The sequence below is a fragment of the Triturus cristatus genome, chromosome 11 (assembly GCF_964204655.1).
Source record: "Triturus cristatus chromosome 11, aTriCri1.1, whole genome shotgun sequence".
In the NCBI taxonomy this organism is placed as follows: Eukaryota; Metazoa; Chordata; class Amphibia; order Caudata; family Salamandridae; genus Triturus; species Triturus cristatus.
The window spans coordinates 979,697,073-979,723,151 of record NC_140594.1 but is presented as its reverse complement, the minus strand read 5'-3'; the positions used below and the strand labels follow the sequence as shown (position 1 = coordinate 979,723,151).

The 26,079-nt window shown below is 42.8% G+C and overlaps 1 protein-coding gene across 1 annotated transcript in view; it reads left to right on the top strand.

Moving 5' to 3' along the window:
- LOC146785779 (zinc finger protein ZIC 4-like) overlaps positions 1-14,541 on the top strand; it is a 394,504-nt gene extending 379,963 nt beyond the window's left edge. Inside the window, exon 4 of the transcript XR_014970794.1 lies at positions 14,430-14,541. The gene's annotated coding sequence lies outside the window, so the exon portion shown is untranslated. The remainder of the gene's footprint in view (positions 1-14,429) is intronic.
- The last annotated feature ends 11,538 nt before the right edge of the window (positions 14,542-26,079 follow it).

The following is a 26,079-nucleotide window of genomic DNA, read 5'->3' as shown; positions in this document are numbered from 1 at the left end:
AGAAATGAAAACATTTCTCCTCATTGTGCCTCGCTACGCCACCTCTAGGGTGGCGTAGCATTCACACGCATCTTCAGAGTTACGATTTCTCGTAAATCTGGAGATGTGTCTAGTTCTATGGGTGTTGTGTGGGAACACCCACAACAACACCCATGGAACGCCCCTTCAACGCACAGTGCTGCGTGTGAAGTGGCTGTATTTACGAGGAGAGGAAAAGTCACGCAGGGTGGCTTTTCTTCTCCTTGTAAATATGGAGGAGCCCCCTGTGCCACCAGTACGTCATGAAAAGTGACCTAGTGGTGGGGCAGGGGGCTTGTAAATCTGCCCCAGAGATGTTAAGGAAATTAAGGGTAAGACAGACAGAGGGAGAGAGACAGAAACAGAGACAGAAAGCAACGAACTGAGAAGGAGTAAGGCAGTTAGAATGACTGAGACATATGGAGACAGGGAGAGAAACATGGTTGAAAAAATTGTGATGGAGGCACTACACCTAGGGGAGTAGTAGAGAAGGAGTGAGGGAGTTACGAAAGAGCAGTAAAGGAAGAAGAGAGAGGGAACGGGAATGAGAAAAGCAGAGTGATGAGAAGTAAAGAAAAGGGAGCATGAAAGTGAAGGGGTGAGAAATACAGATATTATAAACTTACCTGACCAACAAAATAACTTAATTAGAAATAAATGGTTGTTTTTAATTGCAAGAAAAAAGGATTCAATTTCTTAATTTTTCTTTCTAGATCTGAAAAAAAAGAAAAAAAGTAGTAATATTTAACAATACATTTTAGAAAACAGTACACATATTTTCATATTTAACAAAGTAATTTTTGCCCTTTTTTTGCTGTTTTCAGAACATATTGAATTTCACTGAAAATAGTGATATCAATTGTATTCATCACTTAACAGCGGGCAAAAAAATAAACAATCTGAATGATTGTTTAAAAATGCCCTGAATCTATCCTCAGTAAAACATACCTTGATAGAAATGTAACATATACATTAAAAATATCTTCTAAGAACAATAACTATTTGCAATAAATAACGTCTGTAAATCTTGTTGCTTAAGCACACACACCAAAATAATATCTGTCAAAGAAGTCCACAATAGAAACATTTACCTTTCCATGAGGCCAAATGGTAATTTTTAAATCCTTTTTAGGTGAAATATCCAATGGTAATCCTATAAAATCGAAATAATGGTTTCTTCAGATGGTAAATTTTGGTTTTAGAAAAATTAAGTAGCAATTTGGTAATCCTGCAGGCAAACGTTGCTTGAAAATCAATTGAGAATCATTACACAGTGTCCAGCCTTTTTCACATTTTAGATAAACTGTGTAATGACCAGAAGTTATAGAAGGTCCATCATGGAAAATTATTGCAACAAAAGTCTTTCCTGATATTGATAATTGATTTCCTACAAACTTCTTTATTAAAGTGTCCAATGTTGTTCCATCAGCTCTACAACGTTGTATCATTAAAATTATATACTGTCCATATTTCTTTAAAAATAACGTTGATAACATTTCTGATTTACATTGAGAACATTCCATGTTGTGATTTGCATCTTTAACTAATTTACTGAAAGTCACTGATTTACACTCTGGTAATGTTAAATGTAGGAACCTTTCATAATCAACATTAGTGCTGCATGTGTTCATACAGTTTTCACAACAATGTTCCCATTTATAAGAGAGACCAAACATATTTTCTATTTCTACCCTTCATCTTCCAGTACCATAAGCATATACATTAAGAATTCCTGTGCATCTTGCTGGACATTTTGTGTAAACTGTGTACATCCAGAACATACATCTAAAAGATTTCTAACATCAGAAGCACTTTCTATTTTAGTTTTATCATCACTCAACTTCTCATAAAGGAAACTCAGCAGAGTACAAAATCTTTTTTCATGATTTAGTATTATCTGCTCTTGCAAACTTTCAAGATAAAATACAACATTCAGCACAACATTAGCGTAGCAGTTGACACCACAGCTATTTACAAAATGACAACCAACAACCTCTTCAACATTGTCCTTTTTCTTTTGGCTTGCAATCACATCACTCTCTTTTTGTTTTCTCTTCTGTACATCCTCATTACAGATATTGTCAATTCTCCTTTTCCGACAAACAACACGTTTTTCAAACACAGGATACTGACCTAAATGAGGAGCATAGCTTCTTCTTAATCTATTATACTCCTTTACACAATTTGCATCAGCACTAACTTTTGAGTCATCAAAGTCTATCATGAATAAACCAGATAATTTTTTCACTCGTGACAAAGCAACATATGCCATACCTTCTTTAAACACACTAGATCCAATGTTTACAAAAGCACTATCTTCACTTAATCCTTGAGATTTGTGAATAGTTACAGCATATGCTAGAGAAAACGGAAACTGCTTCCTACGTACATATAAGTCTTTCACAAGCAAAAAACGAACTGAACAACGACTAATGTCTTTAACATCTTCAATCTGATCAAATTTTATTTTTAAAAATTCAATTCCATCTTTTTTCTGGTAATTAACAAAACCCACAACTTTACCCATAGCTCCATTCACTAAACCTTTTTCTACATTCAAATTACGTCTTAAAATTACTCTACAGTTCATTCATACATAAAGATTCTTTTCTAAACCAGCTGTTTTCGATATGTTTTTCTCTAGAGAATCCAATTTAGTTTTCAATTTGCCTTTCAATATAATAGTTATTCTTTCATGCGGTATTTTATCCATGGCTTCCATTTTCATAATCTGTTCATTTTCCAATTTCAAAAGTTCTTCATTGAATATAGAGCATTCATGTAGTGTTGGCATTAAGCAGATTACAGTATTTTTTTCTGCAATTTTCTTGTATATTTTCTCTGGAACTATTTGTTCTGTTGGAAACAAATTACATAGCAATCGACTCTGTAAAGCTTTTCTGCAATGTTCTGTGAGTAGTCCAATTCTGATATCTTTGAGAATACTTGCATAATCATCATCATTTGCTTGCCGCATATTGGTAATGAGTTCTTTGTACTCAAAGTATGACCAAATATTCACATTACCTATACTTCCTAATTACTTTTTCGTGTCTTCATGTGCAAGAGTATTAAATCCTGGTTGTCCTTTAACTGGAGTGAGCTGCAGTAGATCCCCAAAAACTATAACATGTTTTCGTCCAAATAACACGTCATAGTCTGTCTTTAGAATTTGCTGCATTCTTAAATGCACAAAGGCAAACATTAAGTTTGATACCATGCTTACCTCATCAATAATGAGAACTTTCACTTTCTTCAACACTCTTGAAACTTCAAAACATGCTTCTCCTGTTAGCTTGTGGTATTCTATTTTGTTCTCATGCTCTACTGGTAACATTAGCAAACAATGTAAGGTAATTCCATTTATGTTATATGCTGCTAACCCAGTTGGAGCAGTAACAACACAAGACACAGTTGAATCAGTTTTTTTCTGTAGGTAGCTTCTAATTACTTTAATTAAGAAACTTTTTCCAGTTCCAGCTTGTCCACTCACATACATTCTGATTGGTTCAAATGATGTGCATGAGCACTCTTTATTTTCATGTAGTAATCCATGATCAATTTGTTTTGTGACTTCTTCATAAATTTGTTGTTGTTCGTCATTCAGTTGTTGTTCCAAATTTGGTAAGTCTATTAAATCTTCCTGAGCTTGATTCATAGCTGTTTCCACTTCAGTCATGGCTATTGCAGCTTCATTTTCAACGATTGGTTGTCCTAGGGGATCTTGACTGAGCGTACCAGAACTTTCACTGTCTTGAGAACTGTCTCTAGCTACTTCAGCTGCAATTGTAGCTTCTTGTTCAATTTCTTCATTTAACATTTGTACATAATATGTGAAAGTACTGCATTCAATGCTATCTTTACATGCATTAAAGGAATCTTCATAGCTCTGAAAATCTCCAAGTAATTCATTCTCTGAATGCCATGGTTTAAACAGCTGTAAAAGTGCTAAGTAGTAAAATTCCTTTTTGTCAGTAGTGTCGCAACTCAGCTTCCTGTGATTAATCAAATTTCCTTTTGTTTGTTTCACCAAACATCCTTCCTCACCAATGACTTTATATTTTCCATTGTTGATGTCTTCTGTGGCATTCCGTGTAAAAATGTAGTTCTGTAGCACTTCATAGAGACACATGTTCTCAAGATGATGACTTCTGTTTGGGTAATATGTGTCCAACATATTTGTTTTCAAAATGTCTGTACTTTCTGGTTCGTTCTCTGCTAAATATTCAATTTTTCGAATAGATTTCAGTACCCGATTTCGCATTCCTGCAAGGCCTAAACTTGCCCAAATTATTCTTCTGGATTTGGAGTACAGACTTGCAGATGATAACCTATCTGAGCATTCGTATGACCCAATTTCTCGATGCGATAACATCTTTAAACTGAAACTGTATAGCTTTTTACTGACAGTCTCATGAGAAATCTCTTCCCACATTTCTTTCAATTATGTTTTCTCAGATTTAGTGATGTAAGATGTGACATACCGAGCAACAGCAATAGAATTGTCAGCTACATACTGAATATCCATGTTAGCATTCCACATGGATAAAATGACTGGGTTGTAGTCATTTATATATTTTGACTCTTCTTTTCTTCTTAGGTTGTAGGTATTTTTCGGAGATTTTCTTGTAATGGTATGTCGCACAGCTGACATAAAACTGTTTACTCTTCCTTTTGAAAGAACAGGTTGTGGAAATCCAAATTGACATTTTGTGTAGAATTTATCTTTACTCTTGTACTTTCGTCGACAGTATTTTCCACACCGATGACTTTGGAAACGTAAAACTTGCTCTTTTAAGTTTTTTTCTTCTGTGCTTTTAGGTATAGCACATGTTGCATATTCTTCAATGAAAGATAAAACTGCATCATCAGAATCTGTTCCAAATTTTGGGGCATCCTTGATCCACAACAGCATATGAATATGAGGAGCACCTCTTGCTTGGTACTCTTTTCTCCAAAAGAAATCCACAACTTCTCCAAGAGGTGGATTTTTTTTATTGCAGATGAAGGACATCATAGCCTCAAATCTATGATTGAAATATCTGCAAACATTAACCGGATCCAATGAGCACAATTCTCCTGCTGTCTTGTATTGGATGTTTTCAATATTTGAATTTGTCTCTCGAAGAAAATCCAGTAAATCATCCCAAGCGTACTCAGCACAGCTTAGGGTAAGGAACCATGTAGGAGTTCCTAAATTCCGTAACATACATTTCAATTCTCCATGGCATCGGTACCAATATTCATTAGTTCCACGCTGACAAGCCATCAGATTAATCAATTGAGATTCCAAATGATCATCTCGCTGTTGCACTTTGTTCATAAAATCCTTTGCAGACACATTATGTAGATGTACTCCAGTTTTTAACCCCTTCGCTGCGGCGCGAATTCCGCCGCAGCGCTGGGGGGGTTTGGGGGGTTTGCGGCGCCGCTATGCTCATGATGGAACCACGCCGTCATGAGTCATGGGCGAGCTGTGCTCATGACGGCGTGGTTCCGTCATGACTCCACCCACTTGCGCTAATCGCCTGCACCGTCGGGGAATCAGCGCCGCGTGGGCGGAGCGACCGCCAACGGCCGCAGCATGACGGAACCACTCCGTCATGAGCACACGGCGCCCATGGCTCATGACGGAGTGGTTCCGTCAGAAGCATGCAAGGGGTTAAAATATGATTTACTGCATAAGATAGTGCAGACAAGTCACTTTCAAATAAAAGATGGAACAAATAAGGAATACTTTGACGAAATCTTGGATCTTCTGCATATAATCTTGTAGTCCGATACTCAGAAGCAGGAATCTGTACTGGACGTTCATCATATCGTCCACCTTTTCCTGTAGGAAACAGCTGGGGAAAACAATGAGCTTCCAAGCTCTCCTCCCATACACTCACGGGAGTTCCTTTTGCTTTTTTCATCTGAAACAGATCAATAGTGTTTCCCATAACTTCTTTAGAATGAAGAGGATGTATGCTGAAATGTTCATAAATTTCTTCTTCTTTTGACTTATCCACTTTTTCAATTTGCCCAGTTGGTATTCCTGTGTCTGCTAGTAAAACTTCTTCATCTTCATCCATATAAATTGATTCATAGTACTTATTATTTCTTTTCAAATATACATTTTCTCTTTGTACTTTTCATGCATCTACTAGCTCCTGCCAAATTTTCTTATTCTTTGTAGGTACACCATTAACCAGAATAACTAATGGTTCAGTTTCCAAACTATCTGCATCAATTGTTACAATATTTTTTTTCAAATCTAATGGCAAATAGATAACTCTTCCTTTTAAACCTCTTTGTAAATCTGAAGGAGGTAATTTACCTGTTTTGGGCTCCATACGAACTATAGACTGAAACGGATGGACACATTGAATGAGTATAGACTCATACGTATTTAAATCACAAAGTTCTGCAGGAATATCAACCAATTCTAAATTATTCTGTACAGCTCTAGCTGGCATTTTATTTTCTTCTAACTTGTTCTAACAGTATTTACAAATACACTGATCATCACCCAAATCAAAACAATTTTCCAGAAATAAATATGTAGCAAAAACCTTCCACTCATAATTATTATTTTTTTCACTTTTTTTATAGAGATCAACATTCCTTGTTTGAGTTTTATAATGGCTTCTCCGGCAACAAATACAAGTAATATTTGGTCTTTCATTAGAGATGATAGTAAATGTTGTCATTTGATCTTCAAACTTTTTACTAACAGTGGGCTCTACATTCTCTTCCACATTTTCCTTAATAACTGTGTCATTTCCTGCACTTTCTTGTTCTGGAACAAAGTAACAAAACTGAATATCATCAGTAACCTTCTCTACATCTGATACAGATCCACGCAAAATAGCACTATTCAACTCATTTAACTTTAGTGCTGGACTTTTAGCAAAATAGAATCTTCTCACAAACTTTCTCATTTCAGAATGATGTACTGCCAGCATCCTAAAATGGTGAAAAACACTTTGACAGATTTTCCTAGAAAGACAAGCCAGAGAATGTCCTTGAAAACCAGTATTCTTTCTCACTCTTCATGGATCTAGTCTTTGAAGCACCTTAATCTTCTGTTTAACACTTTTTTTTACTATATTCTCTTAGAAAGTCACGTAATTTATCAATAGATTCTTGTCGTACAGTACAAATACTACTACAATTCCAAGTGTACACTGGGGCTTTAGGACGTTTCCCCATAACCTCATCAGCTAACACTTCTTCCTCATTTCTTGGAACCATTTTCTCCTTTTCCATTACACAACCATCTTTAACTTCATAAGCTCAACCACTGGTGTCAACTGCATGTAGCAAACTATTACTTTGAAGATAACTCTCTTCATTAAAAAATGGTTCAGTACTGGAACTATGCTTCCATTCTCCTAAGAACACATTACAAAAGTTATTTTTTTTCACTACATTTTTCCTTTTGCTTTTTGACTTCATTACATTGACTATTTTATCTAATATACGGATCCTGTTTAAAATTAAAATGAATAGTTTTCTTTTTAATTCCAAAGCCTTTGCAACAATTGATTCAATATGTTTCTTTTTCTTATAAAATATTGCTTTCTTCCTATATTTTTTCACATCCTTTAGCAAATTAAACACCACTCTTCTCTGAAACATTTTTTTACGAATGTTTTGAAATTCTGTTTTTCTTTTTAAGTCATTCTTTCTTGCTTCTGATTGTACATTAGCATTTAGTATTTTCTTTCTATTGTCTTGTTGTTTTCTTTTTGCAGTGGATATATTTTTTACATTTTTTCTATGTTTGAGGATATTTTTAAAAAAATCCTTAGTCTGCTTACCAGAAGACTTTTTCTTTTTTCCAACATGAGGTTCTTCAACTAATTTTTGTTGTCCAGTTGTCTTCAAATATAGAGGTTTTTGCTGTTCCTTTCTCTTTCTTTATTTTATAGGCATATTTAATTTATTTCAGTGTTGTTCAGCAATACCTAAAGGAAACTAAAAAAAAATAACTTTATGTAATTTAAATATATTACTAAATTTTTTTTCAGCTTTTCAAATCCTATCATATGACCTGCCCCTTTCCTACGAGTGCAAGTCTTACAGAACAAGAGCAATACGAATTAAATTTCTGACAACAATTCCTGTGTGCACACAGACTCATGGTGTGATTCTAGGCAGAAAACGATATTTGATTGGCAATTTCAAAGCACATTTACTACTGAGGTAGAGCAAGTGATAATTACTGTAACAGCCTGACACATTTTCCTTATAGTTTAGAGAGGCAGAAAAGAGCACATGTCCTAACAGCTACTTGAGACCATGAGCATGTGGAACCTGGGTGAGTGATTAGACTAGAGCAAAGAAAATGAGCCTTGGTGATGTTGAATGTGTTAGCGTTACACACTGCTATCTGAAATACCACACAGTGCTGAATAGTAAGCATGGGAGTGTAGGAGAAGCAGCTGCCTGTATGCTAAGAGTGTGTTTCTGGACACTGTGTATTGTCAGGTGCAAGAGAGATCTGCATGCACGCTTGCACAACTGCATGAAGACTGCAGAGATGTATGTAAGAGCACATGTGGTAAGGGTTAATTGGAGTTTTGAACATGTAGGAACTACCTCACCCATTGCAGGAGTGGAAGGAAAATCTACCCTGTTGTTTTAAAATGTGTTAGCATTTGCCTCTCATCTGTGAGATAGTGATTTGTGCTGAATGCTAACCATCACAGTTCAAGAAAACAAGCTGACCCTTTCCTACGAGTGCAAGTCTTACAGAACAAGAACAACACGAATTAAATCTCTGACACCAATTCCTGTGTGCACACAGACTCATGGTGTGATTCTAGGCAGAAAACAATATTTGATTGGCAATTTCAAAGCACATTTACTTCTGTCTTAGAGCAAGTGATAATTACTGTAACAGCCTGACACATTTTCCTTATAGTTTAGAGAGGCAGAAAAGAGCACATGTCCTAACAGCTACTTGAAGCCATGAGTATGTGAAACCTGGGTGAGTGATTAGACTAGAGCAAAGGAAATGAGCCTTGGTGATGTTGAATGTGTTAGCGTTACACACTGCTATCTGAAATACCACACAGTGCTGAATAGTAAGCATGGGAGTGCAGGAGAAGCAGCTGCCTGTGTGCTAAGAGTGTGTTTCTGGAGACTGTGTATTGTCAGGTGCAAGAGAGATCTGCATGGACGCTTGCACAACTGCATGAAGACTGCAGAGATGAATGTAAGAGCACATGTGGTAAGGGTTAATTGGGCTTATGAACATGTAGGAACTACCTCACTCATTACAGTACTGCAAGGAAAATCTACCCTGTTTTTTTCAAATGTGTTAGCATTTGACTCCCATCTGTGAGATGGTGATGTGTGCTGTATGCTAACCATCACAGTTCAAGAAAACAAGCTGCCCCTTTCCTACGAGTGCTAGTCTTACAGAACAAGAGCAACACAAATTATATCTCTGACAACAATTCCTGTGTGCACACAGACTCATTGTGTGATTCTAGGCAGAAAACGATATTTGCTTGGCAATTTCAAAGCACATTTACTACTGTGGTAGAGCAAGTGATAATTACTGTAACAGCCTGACACATTTTCCTTATAGTTTAGAGAGGCAGAAAAGAGCACATGTCCTAACAGCTACTAGAGACCATGAGCATGTGGAACCTGGGTGAGTGATTAGACTAGAGCAAAGGAAATGAGCCTTGGTGATGTTGAATGTGTTAGCGTTACACACTGCTATCTGAAATACCACACAGTGCTGAATAGTAAGCATGGGAGTGCAGGAGAAGCAGCTGCCTGTGTGCTAAGAGTGTGTTTCTGGAGACTGTGTATTGTCCGGTGCAAGAGATATCTGCATGGACGCTTGCACAACTGCATGAAGACTGCAGAGATGTATGTAAGAGCACATGTGGTAAGGGTTAATTGGGCTTATGAACATGTAGGAACTACCTCACCCATTGCAGGAGTGAAAGGAACATCTACCCTGTTGTTTTCAAATGTGTTAGCATTTGCCTCTCATCTGTGAGATAGTAATTTGTGCTGAATGCTAACCATCACAGTTCTAGAAAACAAGCTGCCCCTTTCCTACGAGTGCAAGACTTACAGAACAAGAGCAACACAAATTAAATCTCTGACAACAATTCCTGTGTGCACACAGACTCATGGTGTGATTCTAGGCACAAAACAGTATTCCTGGGTGATACCAGTACACCTTAACTTATGGTGAAGACATACTCCATAATATCTTACAAGTTCAAGGCAGTTAAATATCTTCCAAAACATAAAATATAAAACACAACTTTAAAAGAAGAAACATATTTCTATTATTTATATCAAAATACACCACATACATCCCCTCGCAAATTCATAACTCACCTTTAAAAGTAGTTAGTTGAGAAAGAAATGTGCCACTCACACAGCAGATTATCAGAGCCAGAATCTCTGAGCTGTACTCCTCTCACCAGAACCACTAAATGGAAAATGTTCCCTCTCTTTTTTCACACATATACATGTTAACTTCAAATCACATTGCTTCCCACATTTTTTTAAATGGAAACACACATTTCTATTGGTTGCAAATTTCAACCCTTTCCAAATGATTCCTACCCCCAACATGACTTCTGCCTGCTAGCATAGCAACAGATCATGGAACACTGGTGTGAGCAGAGAGGTCAGAAGTTCAGCACACAATGTTTCTAATCCAAGGAGCAAGAGTGCTTGACTTTTCAAACCTAACAGCATATCCAAAGTAATGTTATGTGGGAACACATTTTTCTGTACCAATACAAAACATGCTTTTAAAAATGTAAACATACAGCCTAGTTTTTAGTGTTGAATGGTCTGAAACAGCCAATGAGTTCTTTTTATTAAAAAAAAAGTATGTAAGCCTCCATTTTACAACTATCTTTCTTTTCATATTGCCATTCTACTGAAAGACACATTCTGAGTGCATCCAGATCTCCTTGAAAGATGTTCACAGTGTGGATTGTAGGTCATAGCTATGTCTACTGGAGTGAAAAGTATGCAGAAAAAAGAGGTATTGTGAAAGACCTTGCTTTGCCAAATGCAGACATTAAATGGATTGGTCAGAGAGGGTTAAAGTGGCACCAATTAATGCCTTTGGTGAAATCCTTTCTACATCTCCCATAGCCTAACCTTATAATTGTGCACTGTGCTGGAAATGACCTAGGTACTTTAACTGGGGTAGGTCTGGAAATGCTTGTTAAGGACACCTTTGTGCAATTGATGTCACTTTTTCCACAAACTACCTTTGTATATTCTAATATATGCCAAAGGCAAAAGTGGAACTGGTCCAACCAATATTGTCCGCAGATTGAGAAAGCAAGAAAGCGCGTCAATAAGTCTGTTTCTGCTTTCCTCAGAGACTATGGTATGGGTTCTATATACCACAACAACTTGCGTTACAACATGCAAGGCATTTATAGAGGAGACGGTGTACATTTCACAGATGAAGGGAACAGAGTCTTCCTCTTGAACTTTAGACTCTGCATCGGTACTTACTTGTAGGTACAAAAAAACACTCAATGAACACAACGGCTCTTTTTAGAGCCAACCAACATCTAAACTGTTAAACTTGATTTTTAATTCTATTTTTTTTAGGTATTTTTTGCCGCCGTGCGCGCACCGTGCGCGCACCCCGCGATTTTTTGAAAAAAAATAAAATGTTTTTTTCACCCTTCGGGATACTTCAGGGACCCCCTGAAAAAGGCTAGGGGGTCAGGAACTCTCTACTCTGCCCCCTTTTCATGTTCTCCACCTTTCTTTTAAATGGAAACACACATTTCTATTGGTTGCAAATTTCAACCCCTTCCAAATGATTCCTACCCCCAACATGACTTCTGCCTGCTACCATAGCAACAGATCATGGAACACTAGTGTGAGCAGAGAGGGCAGAAGTTCAGCACACAATGTTTCTAATCCAAAGAGCAAGAGTGCTTGACTTTTCAAACCTAACAGCAAATCCAAAGTAATGTTCTGTGGGAACACATTTTTCTGAACCAATACAAAACATGCTTTTAAAAATGTCAACATACAGCCTAGTTTTTAGTGTTGAATGGTCTGAAACAGCCAATGAGTTCATATTTTAAAAAAAGTATGTAAACCTCCATTTTACAACTATCTTTCTTTTCATATTGCCATTCTACTGAAAGACACCTTCTGAGTGCATCCAGGTCTCCTCCTCACTCCCTGAAGTAGACTGCTATTCTGCCATTTTCAAGTAAAATTGATAGCTGTTCAGCTCCTTGTCCCAGGAAATAAGAAGAAATAGTGAGGGGAGTGGGTGTGGTGTTTGAAGATTCTGGAACAGAAACTACTATGAACCAATGAAAAGTGTTGTTTCATAATCACATGACTTGCCGTGCTGTTACAACATGCAAAGCATTTATAGAGGAGACGGTGTACATTTCACAGATGAAGGGAACAGAGTCTTCCTCTTGAACCTTAGACTCTGCATCGGTACTTACTTGCAGGTACAAAAAAACACTCATTGAACACAACGGCTCTTTTTAGAGCCAACCAACATCTAAACACTTAAACTTGATTTTTAATTCTATTTTTTTAATGATTTTTTTGCCGCCGTGTGCGCACCGTGCGCGCCTATAGATATTTATGTACTTTTAACTGCAATTTTCTCAGGAACTACTGAACAGATTGACACCATACATCCAAAAGGCACATGCCTGACCTGAGGACTACCTCTTTACCAAATTTCAAGTAATTCTGTTGAGCCGTTCGAGCTGTACCTTCGACTAAAGGTCCTATGGGAAAATGAATGGGGAAAACGTGTTTTGGGACCCCCATTTTTTCTCAGCCCCCGCTTGACGAATCACCCCGAGACTTTCAGGGTAGGAGCTGAGCGGAGCACCCCATTAGTTTTGAAAATTTCACAAAGATAAGTCAACCGGCGCCAAAGTTATTCAAAATAGAATTGTCAGATTTCCTATGGGAACTCGGTCCTAACTATAACTATCTACTGGCGACCGCCAAAAGATAATATATATACTTAACCTCTTGCAGCTCTCCTCGCTAGCGTGGCGCTCTTCACAGCTGTGCGTTGCCTCGCGGTTGAGCAAAACCGCTTTAAATTATCCAACACTTTCCCGTAAGAAAGAAACCAGGTCGCACTCCGGTAACCGATTCAAAAATGTTTGTGTGTTTATTTCACAACACTCCCCAGTTTAGAAAACAAACCAACGCGTTTTGATCTCCTCTGAGATCTTGTTTACGGTAACACCCCCTTCATTTCTTACACAAACTTAAAGCGCAATAATGCTTCCATCATTTCCTGTGTCAAATGCTATGGGGCATTATGGGATTTGTAGTAACCATGTTCACATTGATCCACTAATTACTGTACATTTGCATGTAAATAAAACAGCAATCTGTAAAAATTAAATAAATTTCTGCTTCAATTGTAAGTTAGCTTCAAGAATGATTATATATAAGAAGCAACATATACAATAACGATATATTCTATTAATGCCTCCAGTTGCTCATTAATATCCTTTCATTGTTCCTTTCTAGCTGATTTTTGCCAATTAAATTGCCTAAATAATGAAAAAAAGAGAAAAAAGTGAATAAAAGTGCAATTGAACCAAAATAAATATACTGTGATTTCAGTGTCCTATTTAAACACTATAGGCTAGAGAATTGTTCTTCTCTTCTTGATCAATTCCAATATGTCATACTGATTAGATTCCTTACAAAAACTACTACTACAATGGTTTTCCTACATCATATTATTTACAAATGTGTATAAAGTTCCTCACTTTGGTTGAATCCATACGGTGTTAAAGAGCGTAAATCCAAAATATATCTTGACTCTTTTTGTCTGAGTTTGCTTTCTCTGTCCCCACCTCGCACTTGCTTTTTAACTGTATCAATGCCATAAAAGATTAGAGTCTTCCAATTACTGTCATGGTTTGTTTCCATATGTTTAGCGACTGCATTGCTCCTGTCCTTATGAATAGTTGCCCTCACATGTTCAAGAATGCGCTTTTTCAATTCACATATGGTACTACCCACGTATTTGAGTTGGCATGGGCATTCTATTACACTGACAACGTACTGACTCCTGCATGTAATCAATTCCTGTATATTCCAAATTTTTCCATCTGCCATCCTGATCTCTTGAGTGTTTCTCGCAATCTGGCATACTTTACAATTATAACATTTCTTAAAGCCTTTGCCTTGTAACCATGACTTGCTCTTTTCTTTTTGAAAATGACTGTGTGTCATCCGATCTTTCAAATTCGCTGCTCGTCGATATGTTATATTAGGTGCATTGCCCATAATTGGTCCAACAGTAGTGTCTAATTTCAAGATTTTCCAATTTCTTTTTAAGATTTGTCTGATCCGTGTTGACTCTTTGAGAAGGTGGTTATAAATCTTTTTTTTTTTTTTTTTAGATTTAAACAAACTTTATTGGTGTCCTCAAAATTACAACTTCCGTCATCATCAAAACACTGCATAACATAGTAATATCGACAGATGCTTCAAAGAGGCTCCGACATAGGAAGCCGTAAGACAGGTATCTACAGATTACCAATGGACCAATCTTGCACGCGGCACCTGGAAGTGGACCGATTGTTGCAACATCCACAATCCTGTTATGTGGTCTTCATCAATCTTGCCACACACCTCTCAGCCAGCAGTAGGTGGTTATAAATCTTATTGGCTCAGTTTCACCTTTTTTGATTTCACTTTCCGGAATTATTTTCAATAATTCCTTTCTGTCTTTTTCATTGGCTCTCTCCCATCCATTTTGGATTTGAGATTTTGGATATCCTCTCTTTTTAAATCTTTTAAAAGTTGATGCACTCTGCTTTGACCATTCTGCTTGTTCAGAGCAGATTCTGCGAACTCCTAAAAACTCGCCGTATGGAATATTTTGGAATAAGCATTGCTGATGAAAACTACTTGCATGCAAGGTTGCGTTAGTGGCTGTCATTTTTCTATGCAACGTTGTTTGAATTTCATTAGCCTCAATATAGATTTCTTTGTCGAGGAAAATGACTCTCGTTTCACTTAATTTATAAGTAAATTTGAAATTTGCAGGTGTTTTATTTAAGATCTCAAAATATTCCTTGAATTCAAGCTCCGACCCATCCCAGATGATAAGGAGGTCATCAATGAAGCGTAACCATAGAATTATTTTGTTTAAAAAAATGTCATTATCAGATTGCCATGCCCATTTCTGCTCCCACCAGCCCATAGTGAGACAAGCGAAGCTTGGGCTGAAGGAAAAACCCATCGCGGTGCCATTAGTTTGTTTAAAGATATCTTCTCCAAAATAAAACACATTTAGGGGCCGATTTCAATCCTGGAAAAAGGCTGTACAAATCGTTGTATGGAGCGTTTTCCCCGTACAACTCGTACCCGGTAAACTATTCTTACAACCTAGGAAGTACGATTCGTACAGAAAGCCTCTTTCCATACAAATCGTAAAAAAGGCCATACAGCTAAAATAAACCAATGATTCTGATCCGGAACAGCTTGCACGCGACGTCTGTATGTATTTAAGCAGCGGTTTCCAGCCCAGCAAGTACGATTCGTCTCTACGGCACTCCGTACGGCTCTTTTCTTACGGGAGCCAAAAACAGCTGTAAGATACGAGTGGGACGGGAAAAAAAATACAAGATCGGAATCGGCCCCTTTGTGTTAGGCACATTCTTATCATTTCTTCCAACATGATGTTATGCTGTGTATAATGGATGTTTCTTTCCTTCAAGAAAAATTTGCATGCTGAGATTCCAATTTCATGATCAATGTTTGTGTATAACGATATGACATCCATCGTTATCAGTTTGTAAGTTGGATGCCAGGGAGTACCATTTAAGTGTCTTAACATATCCGTTGTATCCTTGATGTAGAACTCAATTTTGAAACAAAAGGTAACAGAAAATAATCAATGTAATTGGCCATCGGCTCAAATAAGAAACCATTTGAAGGCCACTGGAGGCATTAATAGAATATATCGTTATTGTATATGTTGCTTCTTATATATAATCATTCTTGAAGATAACTTACAATTGAAGCAGAAATTGATTTAATTTTTACAAATTGCTATTTATTCACATACAAATGTACAGTAATTAGTGTATCAATGTGAAAATGGTTACTACAAATCCCATAATGCCCCATAGCATTTGACACAGGAAATGATGTAAGGATTATTGTGCTTTAAGTTTGTGTAACAAATGAAGGGGGCGTTACCGTGAACAAGATCTCAGAGGAGATGGAAACGCGTCGGTTTGTTTTCTAAACTGGGGAGTGTTGTGAAATAAACACACGAACATTTTCGAAACGGTTACCGGAGTGCGACCTGGTTTCTTTCTTACGGGAAAGTGTTGGATAATATATATATATACATACACCTATAACATAAAATCGAATTTAAAAAGTTATATTATAAATTAAATTATTAAAAGATTTAATAATTTTTAAGCTTACATTTTGCACTCCATTGAGTGCAACAATAGGGAGAGTGTTGGGTAGCGGAGGGGAAAAAATGACTATTCCCACACAAGTTAGTGCAACAGTAGGGAAAGTGTTGGATAGCTGAGGGGTTCAAATTCCTATTCCCACTCCAAAGAGAGCAACAGTAGGGAAACTGTTGGATAGGGGAGGGGTAAAAATCTCTATTCCGACTCCAGTGAGGGCAATAGCAGGGAAAGAGTTGGATAGCGGAGGGGTAAAAATTACTATTCCCACTCCAGTGAGTGAAACAGTAGGGAAAGTGTTGGATAGCAGAGGGGTACAAATTACTTGTCCCACTCCAGTGAGTGCAACAATAGGGAAAATGTTGGATAGCAGAGAGTTTTAAAATTAATATTCCCAACAAAGTCAATTCAAAATAAAAAAGAAACAAAATATCAACTACAATACAAAAATTGTTAAGAACACAAACATAAAAATTATATAAAAATATTAAAAATTACAAACGATAGAAACATATTATATTTAAAAAAATCAAAAAATTACCTCCAAACATTATTTCATGAAAATGTAAAAAAGATTTGACAAACAAATAACTACATTTAATATACATTAAATATTATCAAAAACATTAAGGTGCCGATTCCGATCCCGTAAAACCCGGGTACAAATGGTCGGACGGAGCGTTTTTTCCATCCAACTCGTACCCGGGAAAAAAACCTTACAAACTTGCAAGTACGATTTGCACAGAAATACCATTACCGCCGAGTCGGAAAAAACACCGACCGGCAAAAATTTACATACAAATCTCTGTCTGGACGGTGCACAAGCAACGTCCGGACGGAGTCAGGCAGCGTTTCACGGACCAGCAAGTATGATTCGTGCCGACGTCACTCCGCACGCAGCAGTTTTTACGGGAGCCAAAAACTGCCGGGAAATTGAGGACAACGCGAACAAGGAGCCCTGGCACGCCACGGACAACGATGGACCCCAACCTACGCGTCATCCCGGCCCTCATAGCCTACCACCTCGTATACAGAAACCGCCGCAGATGCCGCAGAAGGTCAGAACAACCCCCAGAGGCAAAGGGGGGGGTGTGTGTGTGTGCAAGGGTCATGAAACATGACCCACACCCCACAAATTACTAAAACATCATGTTACCACCATGGACTGGTGACTTCTGGGGGCGTGTCTACCAATCCCACGTCCCGCCACAACGGAAGTGGACGTGGACGCGTACCCATCATCACCACAATGGTGGTACGGCACATACCACGCCCACCCCTACGTCACACCAACAATGGCGGGACGGCTTGTACCCACGTCCCACAGGCATGGCTACGGGCCACACCACCACAGTTGGGGTGCCCTAGAGGTACGGGCCCTACCCAGGCCAAAAGCGCATGTGGACGGCACATACCATGCCCACCCCTACGTCACACCAACTACGCCGGTACGGCCTGTACACACGTCCCAAAGGCTTGGGAACGGGCCACACCCCCAAAGTTGGGGTGCCCTAGGGGTACGGACCCCACCCAGGCCATCAGCGCGTGGGTACGGCTCGTACCACGACAGTGGACAGATACATAGGCCTATCACTCCCAGCAGTGCCCAGACATATGAGGGGTGTGTGCCTATCACTCCCAGCAGTGCCCAGACATATGAGGGGTGGGTGCCTATCACTCCCAGCAGTGCCCAGACATATGAGGGGTGGGTGCAGAGGACTCCCAGCAGTGCCCACACATATGAGGGGTGGGTGCCTATCACTCCCAGCAGTGCCCAGACATATGAGGGGTGAGTGCAGAGGACTCCCAGCAGTGCCCAGACATATGAGGGGTGGGTGCAGAAGACCCCCAGCATTGCCCAGACATATGAGGGGTGGGTGCCTATCACTCCCAGCAGTGCCCAGACATATGAGGGGTGGGTGCCTATCACTCCCAGCAGTGCCCAGACATATGAGGGGTGGGTGCAGAGGACCCCCAGCAGTGCCCAGACATATGAGGGGTGGGTGCCTATCACTCCCAGCAGTGCCCAGACATATGAGGGGTGGGTGCAGAGGACTCCCAGCAGTGCCCAGACATATGAGGGGTGGGTGCCTATAACTCCCAGCAGTGCCCAGACATACGAGGGGTGGGTGCAGAGGACCCCCAGCAGTGCCCAGACATATGAGGGGTGGGTGCCTATCACTCCCAGCAGTGCCCAGACATATGAGGGGTGGGTGCCTATCACTCCCAGCAGTGCCCAGACATATGAGGGGTGGGTGCAGAGGACTCCCAGCAGTGCCCAGACATATGAGGGGTGGGTGCCTATAACTCCCAGCAGTGCCCAGACATATGAGGGGTGGGTGCAGAGGACCCCCAGCAGTGCCCAGACATATGAGGGGTGTCTGCCTATCACTCCCAGCAGTGCCCAGACATATGAGGGGTGGGTGCAGAGGACTCCCAGCAGTGCCCAGACATATGAGGGGTGGGTGCCTATCACTCCCAGCAGTGCCCAGACATATGAGGGGTGGGTGCAGAGGACCCCCAGCAGTGCCCAGACATATGAGGGGTGGGTGCAGAGGACCCCCAGCAGTGCCCAGAAATATGAGGGGTGGGGGCAGAGGACTCCCAGCAGTGCCCAGATATATTAGGGGTGGGTGCAGAGGACTCCCACCAGTGCCCAGACATATGAGGGGTGGGTGCCTATCACTCCCAGCAGTGGCCAGACATATGAGGGGTGGGTGCAGAGGACCCCCAGCAGTGCCCTGACATATGAGGGGTGGGTGCCTATCACTCCCAGCAGTGGCCAGACATATGAGGGGTGGGTGCAGAGGATCCCCAGCAGTGCCCAGAGATATGAGGGGTGGGTGCCTATCACTCCCAGCAGTGCCCAGACATATGAGGGGTGGGTGCAGAGGACTCCCAGCAGTGCCCAGACATATGAGGGGTGGGTGCCTATCACTCCCAGCAGTGCCCAGACATATGAGGGGTGGGTGCAGAGGACCCCCATCAGTGCCCAGACATATGAGGGGTGGGTGCCTATCACTCCCAGCAGTGCCCAGACATATGAGGGGTGGGTGCAGAGGACTCCCAGCAGTGCCCAGACATATGAGGGGTGGGTGCATATCACTCCCAGCAGTGGACAGAGATATGTGAGGGGTGGGTGCCCATCACTCCCAGCAGTGCCCAGACATATGAGGGGTGGTTGCCCATCACTCCCAGCAGTCCTCAGACATATGAGGGGTGGGTGCATAGGACCCCCAGCAGTGTACAGAGACATGGGGGTGTGTACATCACCCTCCGATGCTCAAAACTCCATGGGCGCATGAAGGCATCCACAATGTGCGACAATGTTGAGAGTGCCATGACAACACATCACTGACAGCAGTGTCCCACGCCCATGAGGATGGACGTCCTTCCCCCACTGCATGACACACCACATGTGGGTGTGATGACAAATTACACATGCATACCCACCCCTGGCAGAGGCAGCACAATACACACACTGAGATCATGCCACAAGACTGCATCCTCATGTCAAACACCACTAAATCAACAGAGCCAATGGGAACACACACTGTCACCCACATTCCAGGAATGATAGGAATGTACAGGTGCCGGGGCAGCCAACAAGCCGTTGCCTCCCATGGAAGGAAAAGGGTGGAGTACACACAGATACAATGCCCACAATTGTCCGGCAGGTGCCAAAATACCCTGCAGAACATGTAACACATGTGTGTGAGGCAGGGAGTACACAAATGCAAAGTGCGGAAAAGGGAAAATGTGCACATGAAGTCATATCAATAAACTCCATACACAAGTACAGTGTCCACCAAGGATGCCACAAAGGATGCAGGTGGAGACATTGCACAGCATGCATGGCCAAAGTTGAAGGGATGTGTCACACACCGAGGAAATGTTGACACAGCTCAGCACAACAATTGGGAAACACCCTGCAGGGAAGATGGCAGGTGCCACAGAGGAAGGAACACACCTTGGGACAATGTCACCATGCAGGAAGAGCTAACATGACCTACGAATATATACAGACACCTTGTGACGGCATGCAGATACCAGGGTCCACCCCATGAGCAGGACACAACAACATATACCAGACACCCAACACATCATCACCACCCCAACTAAGGGAGCAGCAGCACCAGCAGCAATACCAGAAAAGAAATAGTGTGCTAAGGAAAAAATAACAACCACATTCAGCATCTCGAACATAAGTAGCTGCAGTACACCATTCAACAAGCCCATAGGCCACGCCAGTTGCGAAGTCCCGGGGGGGACACGTTGGGACGCGTCTCCCCAAGCCTGCCTGCACACTTCACTGTACCATATCATCCACAGAAGGGGGGGCATCATGTGAGGGGGAAGAACCAGGCACCGCAGGGACAGGAGGGGCACGGGTAGGTGTCGTGGGTGCAGGGACGGACGACTCCACCACAGGGGGTGGGGCAGCGCCAAAGGAGGAGGGCAGTATGGCGCTGCACACGGCCGCCAGTTCTTCCAGTGTCTCCCCTGCACCCGAAGGCACCACAGGCCCCAAGGAGGGGGGGGTCGGAGGGATGGGTGCGCAGCGCAACTGGGGGAGGGTGTGGACAGGGGGGGACTCAACTACCCTGCCAGGGGAATACCACAAACGCTTGGTGTCACACTGGGGCTGAGGGACGGACTGGCCATGAAGGACACTCTGTCCGACTGTTGGGCAAGAGAGCCAAGGGAGTGGTATTGGAGGTAGTGTGTCATGAGGAATGCGGACTCCTACTGTGACAGTGTGGCTGCTGTTTGCCCCCCGACCCAGTGCCTGTGCGTTCTCCCCCCTGTGTGTGCGTGACAGGAGGTGTGTGCTTGGCCTTCCCTGGTTGTGTGCTGCCTGTGTCCGGTGGGGTGCGTGCATGGGGACGTCTGGGTGTGCATGGGACAGGCATGGGAGTGGGAAGTGCGGATTGTGCCGGGGTAGGGGGGGGACGGAGCGCTGCAGGAGACCCACCGCTGCCGTCAGTGACGAGTCCATGGACCTTAGCAACATCCGGTGGTCAGACATCGCTGATTACATGACCTCCATGTACGACATCATCCGTGTCAGCAGTCTGGTGTGGCCATGGAGGACACGCAGCAGCGATGTCCGGGCACCCTGCAACTGGCGATGAATGTCCACAGACTCTGCATTGACGGCAGCAGGGGAGACAGGGGTTGGGGGTGCGGTGCCTGGCACGAAGGAGACATGTTTGGCGTATCACAAACTCCCCTCAGAACCCAGAACCCCACATCCGACTAGCTAAGTGTCCCATTCGATATCCGAGGTTGGGCCCGGTGGTCCCAATGTATAGACAAGCCAGAACAAGCGACTTATAACATCCTCAGGAATGGTGGGAATCAGACATACCTGTTCGTCATGATTCACAGATCAGTCCACAACAGAATAGACACAGACAAGGTAAAGTTTAATGAGTACATTCAATGAACCTCGCGTCCTAAGATGCAGGACTGTGGCCAACATAAGCAGACAAATGGTTAAGGCCAGAAACATCAGCATTGCTGCAATATCATAGACATTGAAAGGAGCAATCATAAGAAACTGACAGTGGAAACAGCAACCTTCCTGTCGCCAGTAAACTAATAGTAGTATCATTCAACTAATAGAAGGTCCCTAAGCTAGAACGGGGGACCCCCCACCGTACAGATCAGCTCAGTGGAATCACATCACAGGATCATCTAGTCCCATCTCCTGCAAAAGTCCTCCATCACAATGAAACGAAAACGTGCTGCACTGCAATATGGCAAGCACTCGTCTATCAGGTATCTGCAGCTGCGTGCATGTAATGGCTAACTAGTGGGAAGATCAACCTGCACACAACAACATGCACCGTCTAGTCACCCTGACTCTGTGTGTACACAATGTACAGTACAAGCTCGCTGCTCACTGTGAAGGATGTCATTCAACAGACAGTCCTCATGTGAAGTAAACTCGAGTAGGCATTTCAAAAGTAATAACACGCAACCACAGTGTCGCGTGCAAAAGCAGAAAAAGTGGCAAGATGGCTTACTGACAACTAACGCGGTGGTGCCAACTTAGCATTGTACATAGGGAGATAGGAATCGTCACTACACCCCCTCTTGTTCGTACCACTAACCACTAGGGGCGCAATTTCGAGAACGCAGAGTTCAAGTTTGATAGAACGGAACCAAGGGCATGAACTGGAAGTCCATAGAAGGGAAGCGAAAAAGTCAGAAAAGAAATGTCAATTATGAACGATGTTGAAGGGCAATTAACCATGTAAAAGGGGAGAAAAATATCACATCGACGGATGCACCATGAAATGAGCAGGGCTAAAGTCAATCCATCAAGGCATAGGCACTATAAGTTGCAACAGCTTCCAAGAGGAAATCATCTGCACGTTCCGAAAAATTGTCTGCCATCCAGTTCAGCAGGGGGAAAGAACAGACGTGTTCCTCAACAATCGGGGCATCCAGCACAATTTGTGGACAACAGGTGGGGACATCAAGATAACTTCTGGATAAGAATTCATTTGCTGCCGTTCCGATGTCTCAATTCCCTAGGACTCCATGTGCAGCAGCACAGGCCATGACACTGACGCCAGAACAGTCCAACTCATGAGCCACTAAGGGGCTCATCAGTCGATCAAAATCCGGGTCAGGAGCCACCGAGTTAGACAGGCACAAATCCAGAGCCCATTGAATGGACAATCTAGGCAATGAAAGACAGGTTGCACGCAGGTAAAGAAGGGAAACCGGAAAGACAATCCATAGGCACTGCTTAAGGTCGCCAGCGGCAGAGTGCCGTAGAATTCAAGCATCATGTTCCGAAGATGGAGCAGCCGGTGCATGCTGTCTTGTAACGCAAGTTGTGAAGCCACAGCGTAGTACGCAGATCAATTATGGCACCCCAGCTACGAGGGCGAGAAGCAAAGGGACATCTCCGAGGACGGTAGACAAAATCGAATGATGAAATGGGGGGATCACACCAAACAGAGTTTGGAAGGAGGTCACAAGTCCAGAGCCCACAATGTAGAAAAAAACAGCCAGGCCACCTGTTGACGAGGCATGAAAGATAGTCTGAATCCGAGTCCCAAATATGTAGTGGGAGATCAGTGTTAAAAAGCGCTTGCACCTCTGTGCGCGTGTGATCTACGTGAAGGCCAAATGTTTCTCGGGATGAAGTCAACACGACTTGTTTTTGAGACAATGGAGCCCTTATACTGCTCATCTTGTTGAACTCCGCTTTCAAGGTTGGAATGGAAGGCCAGATGGATACATCCAGCCGGCCATGCGGGGGTGGGAAAAAGGTCGTAATGACAGAAAACCACTCGTAGTGATACAGTCACGATGTCAGGAATTGCCGGAAGCAACCCACAGCAAGCTTCAGCATTGAATAGCACATAATTACCGTTAGCAAGCAGCCTACAAGACGGGGCATGACTGGCACACGAATCCCTATCAGAATACAAGCTACATCATGAGCGTGCATGTGACAAGCACCATGCTATTGATGGTGCCTACACACCACAGAATGATCCGGAGTGGAAGTGCACCCTTCACCTCTTAAATACACCTCCTTGCTGTCTCTCACGCACCTGTTGTCGCCTAGCACGGACACAAGGAACCCGAGCTACTGGGAGGGTGGTGATGAGAATGGAGGGTGCGGCGAGAGATGGAGTGCTGCATTCAGCTCTGGGAGCAGCCTCCGCCCCCTCTGGGGGCTCAGCCTCGGACCCGTCAGCGTCATAGTCGGTGTTGGGACTGGACAGGTCCTCCGCCTGACTCCCCTCGGCCTCCGTGCCACTTGCTGCACCAGAAACCCCAGCACTGGTGGCCCCGGTGCTGGATCCCTCCCCCACGCCCTTGCCAGTGTCTCCCTCGGTTTCCCCCGACGATGCTGTGGCCAAGGTGAAGAGACAGGAAATGATCAGACACCTGTATACATATGACACATGAGTCCAAACTACATAGGACACAGCGCATAGCATGAACAGCAACATGAGTGACATCTACAATACTACAAACATATGTAGGCCCTGCACCACACAGTTGGTTTACCCACCATGCCACTGGGAAACAATGGGGAGCATGACACAACAGCAAATCACTTGATCTGAATCGATACAGAGGAGCCACTCTCTGGGGACAGTCGAGCACTGCATCACTGGCATGGCACAGTCACCTACACCCGCAACTGTCCCCCGATGCCAGGGACACAGATAATGACACCTGACATGTAACTACCGGCGTTGCACGATGTGACTATGTCATGTGTGTGTCATGTGTTCCCATGAGCTTGCTGTAGTTGTTCCGTGACATGCATCTGCAGTTGCTGCATCCAACATGTGTGTGCGTGTCGATGGGCATGGCACACTATTACGCACACCAGGCCACATGTGGAATCAGACGTGACGGCTGTATGTATGCCTCGCACATGGACTTGCGAGACAAGGGCATATCTGCATAGTCTCAATGTATGTCTGATCATTCCTGACATGTACCCCTTCATGGCAAGGTGTGTGGACTGTCCTATTTCAAGGACATGTGACCTGTGGCTCCAGTGTCCCGCAACCGGTCTGTGTGATAATACATCCTTCTCATGCACATATGTGGATGTCTGTCACTCCTGTAATGCGTCAGCCTCTTCACTAACACTGGCCCACACCTAGTTCCATGGCATGTCATGTTGACCTTGCGCACCCACGTGTGTAGCTGACTGTTGTTAGGGGTGTTACCTGGCTGGCATACGTGTCCTGGATGCATTGCACAGTACAGACTCTGTATGTAGCAGATGTGTAGTAGCTGTTGAACATGTGCTCAGTCCATTGACAGTGGTGTAGTGCTATACTCAATCTTCGTTAATCTTTCCAAATTTCTGCAGTGCACCGCCTCTCCCCCGACCAATGCCAGACTTGGCTGCCATGAGGGAACGTGACTGTATACGCCGCTACCGCTTCTCCCAACCGTTGATTGACGACTTGACCACAAGGCTCGAGCCACACCACCAACCGCTACACAGGTATCCTACTGCACTGACACCCAAGATGAAGGTGATGGCAGCCCTACATTTCTTTGCCACGGGTACGTTTCAATTGACCATAGCTGATGTAGGTGGCATGTCCCAGACCATGTTCAGCCGTGTCCTGCATGATGTGTTAGAGGCCATGTTGTTACACCTGGATGAAATCATAACTTTTCCAACCCATGAGCAGTTGACAGGTGTCAAGGGTGAGTTCTATGCCCTGGGAGGGATGCCCCATGTCATTGGGGCCATTGATGGAACACATGTGGCTTTGGTGCCACCACACGCACAGGAGGTAGCCTTCCGTAACCGCAAGCATTACCACTCCATCAATGCCCTTGTGGTATGTCTTGCTAACATGATGATATCCCATGTCTGTGCCCGATTTCCAGGATCAGCTCACGATGCCTACATCATGAGGCATAGCAGGGTGCCGGAAATGATGCTGCAGCTGCGCAACGAACGTGCATGTCTTGTTGGTGGGTATACTCTGTCAGTCCTGTATTTGGCGGTTTCTTCATATCTTACTGCTTCTCCTGACCTACTTCTGTCCATGATGTTTCCATGTAGGGGACGCTGGCTATCCCAACATGCCATGGCTGATGACGC